Below are 6,306 nucleotides of genomic sequence, written 5' to 3'. Positions count from 1 at the left end.
CATGACCTTCCTCAATCAATAGAAACTGGCTAGAGGCCAGACAGGAAATTCAAGCAAGGCTTTATGGGAGGCCCTGCTGCAGCAGGGGAGGAATGAAAACAAGCAACAAGACCTCTTGCTCACTCCCAGAAGGGATGTGGGGAGCTGGTTCCTTATATGGGGTGAGAGTAGGGTTGTATCAGCCTAGAGTATGAAGTCAAGTGGGCCTTAGGAAGCATTCTTTACTATGAACAAAACTAATGGAGATGATGGAATTGCAGCTAAGCTATTTCAAATCCTAAAAGATGATGTTGATAAAGTGCTGCACTCAACATGCCAGCAAATTTGGAAAATTCAGCAGTAACCACAAGACTGAAAAATGTCCATTTTCATTCCAATCCCCAAAAAAGCAGTGCTGAAGAATGTTCAAACTACCGTACAATTGCACTCATTTCACATGCTAGCAAGGTAATGCTCAAAATCCTTCAAGATAGGTTTTAGCAGTATGTGAATCAAGTACGTCTAGATGCACAAGCTGAATTTAGAAAAGGCAGAGGAACCAGGTATCAAATTGCAAATATCCATTGGATCATAGAGAAAAGCAAGAGAATTCCAGAAAAACATCTATTTCCGCTTCATTGACTATGCTAAAGCCTTTGACTCACAACAAACTGGAAAATTATTAAAGAGATGGGAATACCAGACCACCTTACCTGCCTCCTGAGAAACCTGTGAGCAGGACAAGAAGCAAAAGTTAGAACTGGACATGGAACAATTGACTGGTTCAAAATTGGGAACGGAATATGACAAGATTGTGTATTGTCACCTTGCTTATTTAACTTATATGCAGAGTACATCATGCAAAATGTTGGGCTGGATGAAGCACAGCTGGAATCAAGATTGCTGGGAGAAATTTCAACAACCTTAGATACACAGATGATACCACTCTAACAGCAGAAAGTGAAAAGGAACTAAAAAGCCTCTTGTTGAGAGTGGAAGAGGAGAATAAAAAAGCTGGCTTAAAACTCAACATTCAAAAAACTAATATCATGGCATCTTGTCCCATCACTTCATGGCAAACAGATGGGGGAAAAGTGGAAACAGTGACAGATTTTCTTTTCTTGGGCTCCAAAATCACTGCAAATGGTGACTGCAGCCATGAAATCAAAAGATGCTTGCTCCTTGAAAGAAAAGCTGTGGCAAACCTAGACAGCATGTTAAAATGCAGAGACATCATTTTGCTGACAAAGATCCATATAAAAGCTATGATTTTTCCAGTAGTCATGTACAGATGTGAAAGTTGGACCATAAAGAAGGCTGAATGCCAAAGAATTGATGCTTTTGAACTGTATTGCTGGAGAAGACTCTTCAGAGTCCCTTGGATGGCAAGGAGATCAAACCAGTCAATTATAAAGGAAATCAGTTCTGAATATTTATTGGAAGGACTGATGCTGAAGCTGAAGCTCCAATACTTTGGCTACTTGATGCAAACAGCCAACACATTGGAAAAGACCCTGATACTGGGGAAGATTGAGGGCAGGAGGAGAAGGGGGTGACAGAGGATGAGATGGTTCGATGGCATCACTGACTCAACAGACATGAGTTTGAGCAAACTCCAGGAAATGGTGAAGGACAGGAAAGCCTGGCATGCCACAGTGCTAGGGTCATAAAGAGTGAGACATGACTTACTGACTGAACGACAACAACAAAAGTTGATATGCATGTATTAATTTGCCTTTTTTTTTCCTTTGCCCACATAGCCCAGCTTGAGGGATCTTAATTCCCCGACCAGGGGTCAAAATTGGGTCCTGACAATGAAAGCACCAAGTCCTAACCACTGGATCACCATGGAATTTCCTTGTTTGCCATCTTCAAAGAGAAGAAGAGAAGGGCTCTGCTGTAGGGTCATGTCAGACAGCAAGAAAAGACAGTTCAGTTCAGTTCAGTTGCTCAGTCATGTCCGACTCTTTGCAATCCCATGAATTGCAGCACGCCAGGCCTCCTTGTCCATCACCAACTCCTGGAGTTCACTCAAACTCATGTCCATCGAGTCGGTGATGCCATCCAGCCATCCCATCCTCTGTCGTCCCCTTCTCCTGCCCCCAATCCCTCCCAGCCTCAGAGTCTTTTCCAATGAGACAACTCTTCGCATGAGGTGGCCAAAGTATTGGAGTTTCAGCTTCAGCATCACTCCCTCCAGAGAAATCCCAGGGCTGATCTCCTTCAGAATGGACTGGTTGGATCTCCTTGCAGTCCAAGGGACTCTCAAGAGTCTTCTCCAACACCACAGTTCAAAACCATCAATTCTTCGGCGCTCAGCTTTCTTCACAGTCCAACTCTCGCATCCATACGTGACTACTAGAAAAACCATAGCCTTGACTAGACAGATCTTTGTTGGCAAAGTAATGTCTCTGCTTTTGAATATGCTATCTAGGTTGGTCGCAGGTAAATGAGAGACAGGGTTTGGGAGTAGAGAACTTGCCTGGCTTCCTTGAATGAGAGGATAAGGCTGACTGGCCAAGAGCTTTGCTAGGGTCTGGGAAAGCAAAAACTTAAAAATACAGAGAAGATCCTTTCTTCAAGAGACTTAGTGAGAGGTAAGTAGATGACTTAAAAAAAGAAAAAGGTGGTAAGACACTGTGACAGCTGAGGCTGGAGAGGATTCAGGGGACAGGAGGTCTCTTTGTTAGTATCCCTTGAGAGCTTGGGCTTTATCCTGGGAGTTATATGGAGCCTCTGAGGCTCACTTGGGCAGCTGACTAGAGGATGGACCCAAGGCAGACGGCACTGGAATCTGGGAGGCTACTCAAGCAGCTGTTGCAAAATCTGGTAAGGAAGGATGAGGCTCGTGCTCAGGCAGGGAGCAAGTTCGTGATGGATCGCTGGGGACAGAGTCAAGGAGGTGAACTCAGTGGCTCATGCGCTGGGGCGGAGGGAAGGGGAGGGTGACCTCCTGGAAGTCTCCCAGGTTTCCAGCTTTTGTTGGCAGCTGGGGGAGGGGATGAACTATCCCTTCCAGCTTCCCTCCCTCCTGCCCAAAGCCCAGAATGTTCCCCCCAGACCATGAAAAGACTGTTGGCTCCCCTCCCTGCCCCACCTACCCTCCCCCAACTGTTTGCCTGGAGTCCCCAGGGAGGAGAGAGAGAGAGGGAGATGAAATCATGGAACAAAGAGGATTAGAGACGCATTTCTTCCCTTCTCCACAATGGAAAACTCTCGGTGAGTTGGGAGAGGGGAGACTTTAGGGGGGCGGAGGGGGAGCCTGATGAGGTTATGGTTTTGAAATAGGAGCTGCCGGGGACCTGCCAATCTGACAGGCAACAAGGTTCTCATTTTTCTTTCTTCTAAGTAGGCACTCCAGTTGCTTGACCCCAGTTTACAGCTTCCTCTGCTGGGGTGAGCCTGGAGCCTCCAAGTGCCCCCTTCCACCTGGCTCACCACTGGCCTGGGCACCCACTGAGGAGAAAGACACAACCTCCTAAAGGAGAAGAGGCTCCCCATGGCAGGAAGGGGGTTCAGGGAGTAGGAAGAGCCAGACATGGGGTTGAGGGGTTTGATTTCATGTCTAGGTTCTGCCGCTTTCCAGCTATGCAGACTCAAGCCGGTGTCTTAGCTTCCTTGAGCCTCAGAGTCTTCATTTGGAAGTGAAAATGATCAGCCCCAGCTCACAGGCTAGGAAGGGACCAGAGGTGCTTTGGGAACCGGCCCCCCCACAGCTATGGTGGGGCCTGGGGCCACAGTACTGATGCTGGCTCATCTGCGTGTGTCTAAATCCTTGAGTTAAAAATCAAGTCTAACAAACTCTTAAATGAAATATGTTTTATCGTCCAACCTTGACAAATATTTCATCCTAACATTTAATATAATATCGTAACCTGGAAAGCTGGTCTGCATTCAAAGTTCTTGGACTCCTTGGAGTAGAACTTGGAACAACCACAGCATGGGGAAGCCAGCCACAGTCCACAGCCCACAGCCCCTTTCCTTTCCCACCGAGGCTCCATCCTCGGTGAAGCACAGTGAGAGCTTCATGAAGATGCTTGAGGACAGCCTAGTGCCAGCCTCTAACCTACACACACACACACACACACACACGCACAGCAAATAGCTAGGAACATAGAGGTTCACACTGAGAGAGTCTGGGGAGAATGGATTTGAGGAAGAAGCCTGTGCAGATCCTGGGAGAGTACCTCGGACTCAGGTCCCAGGTACACCCACCGTGGTGTAGAAGGGGAGCATTGACACCAATGGGCACATCCCCTTGGCCCTGCCCACTGCTTGCCCCCATGGAGAAGGGTGTGGCTGGAGGAAGCTGAGCACACAGATCAGGGGCCCCTTTTGCCTGATCTAAGGTGCTAGGTGCTTCTCTAAACTCTAAAGCAATCACAAGTTAGGAGAAATGATCTTTCCCCCAGGTCTTCCTCTGTCTCTGTCTGATTCCCTATACCTTGCTTTTCTATTGTCCTTGGGAAGAACTGGGGGATAATTTACACACCAGCTGGTCAGAGAAGTGGGAGAGTAGATGCCTTAGGCGACAGGTGAACCAGGATGCCAGGAACTCTTGGGTAAGGTCCAAAGCTTCCTCAGGCCTCGGTGTTGCTGAGTTTCTCCCTTCCCACATCTCTGGACGACTTAGACGCTTGTAATTTATTGTCTGAAAACAGAGAATCTTTAGAGCCTTAGAAAAGAGTATGGCCAAAAACCTGGGGGAGAAAAACTGCTCCAAGCACTCACCAAGCACCATAAAATATGGAGTGTTGAATGAGGACGTTTGGAGAGACTCTCTGACGCCCACCTGGACAGGAGATCCAGCGGGGAGGCTGAAGCTCAAAGCCTTCCTGTCTCTGTTCTCACATTGGGTGAGCTGGTGCACCCAGGCCCTGGGGAGCCTGGAGAGGAAAAAGCCACAGGGAGCAACACAGGAAGAACTGGAATCTGGAACTAGAGTCAAAAACCAGGTGCTGGGACTTGATGAAGGGTTGATGGGTGTTCTAGGGAAGAAGAACACAGACACCCAAGACCTTAGGCCTATAGCAGCCCTGCTAATCCCAATGACCAGCAAAGTCTCTTCCCTCTTTGAACCTCAAGTTCCTCATCTGTAAAATGGGGTTAAGGGTGTTTTCATCACAGAGTAGTAATGAGGATTTAATTAAAGCCTGAGATATGCTTAGCTCTGTGCTGGGAATGGAGAAAGGATCAGCACATGATAACCATGTGGTTGTTACTATGATCACGGTGCCTGGAAAACATCATTCAAAATGCTAGTTGAGAACTTCCCTGGTGGCTCAGGGGCTAAGACTCTGTGCTCCCAATGCAGGGGGCCCAGGTTCAAACTCTAGTCAGGGAACTAGATCAGACCCCACTTGTTGCAACTGGGATCCAATGCAGTCAAATAAATAAATATATACATTTTTCAAAAAATGCTAGTTGAACTGATGTGACTTTCAGCAGATTATGTCCCGTTTACAGGCCACAGTTTCCTCAACTGAAGAATTTCTTTTCTTCTCTAGAAACATTTCACTGTTAAAGCCCAGAGCCCCATTGACACCAAGAATAGCTATACTTGCAGAGCACTTGCTGAGGGCCTGGCACTGTCTAAAGCTCTTCACACGTGTGACATCATTTCATTCCCACAATCCCCTTTGAGGGGGGTCTTCCATTATTTTCCATTTGGCAAATGAGGAATCCAGGACATAGGAGGGTTGGGGAATTTCACCCAGTAAGATCCAGGCTGACTGGCCATACAGTCAATCCTCTGGATGGCTCCCTGGCCAGATGGGGGCCGTGCCCCTGCTGGAGCCATCAGACGGCACATTTTGACTGATCCTGCCAGTCAATCCAGCCAGCTCACTGATTTGGCTGGTCTTCCCCACACTGCGCTATTTATGAGGCCAAATTAGTCATGTTGGCCCTTGAGTCAGTGATCATGCTTCAGCGTGTTTAGACTTTCTGAGAGTGACATGGACCTCTGCCTCTGGGTTTAAGAGAAGCAGTGGTAGGAAATACAGATTTTGACTAAAAATGGGAAGATGGCCATGGGATCATTTACAGCCTATCCAAAGATAATGAGCCATTGTCTCTTGGGGGACTCCCATCATTTGGTGAGATACACAGGTTGGGACTGTCACCCCATCGCACTGTTGAGAAAACCCAGCTGGGGCAGAGGGGTGCAGTTGCCTGGTGCACAGCCTGCTGTGGGGGCAGATACGGGATTTGAACCCATGTCTCCTGACGCACCATCCAGCATATACCCTGCTGCCTGGACATTCCACTGGTAACACTCTCTGCAGGCTCCAGTGCCCCCAGCCATTTGCGGCATCACCCTGAAGG

General features: G+C 47.8%; 1 long non-coding RNA gene across 1 annotated transcript; it reads right to left on the bottom strand.

Annotated features, from left to right (window-relative positions):
- Positions 1-1,686: 1,686 nt before the first annotated feature.
- Positions 1,687-5,451, bottom strand: LOC132657350 (uncharacterized). The gene is made up of 2 exons (XR_009595358.1): positions 4,711-5,451; positions 1,687-4,630 (listed from the first exon to the last, which is right to left on the bottom strand). It is a non-coding gene; the product is annotated as an uncharacterized LOC132657350 (long non-coding RNA).
- Positions 5,452-6,306: the final 855 nt, after the last annotated feature.

This window comes from Ovis aries, chromosome 11 (assembly GCF_016772045.2).
Source record: "Ovis aries strain OAR_USU_Benz2616 breed Rambouillet chromosome 11, ARS-UI_Ramb_v3.0, whole genome shotgun sequence".
NCBI classification, from domain to species: Eukaryota; Metazoa; Chordata; class Mammalia; order Artiodactyla; family Bovidae; genus Ovis; species Ovis aries.
The sequence above is the reverse complement of the archived record's forward strand: the minus strand, read 5'-3'. Positions and strand labels throughout refer to the sequence as shown.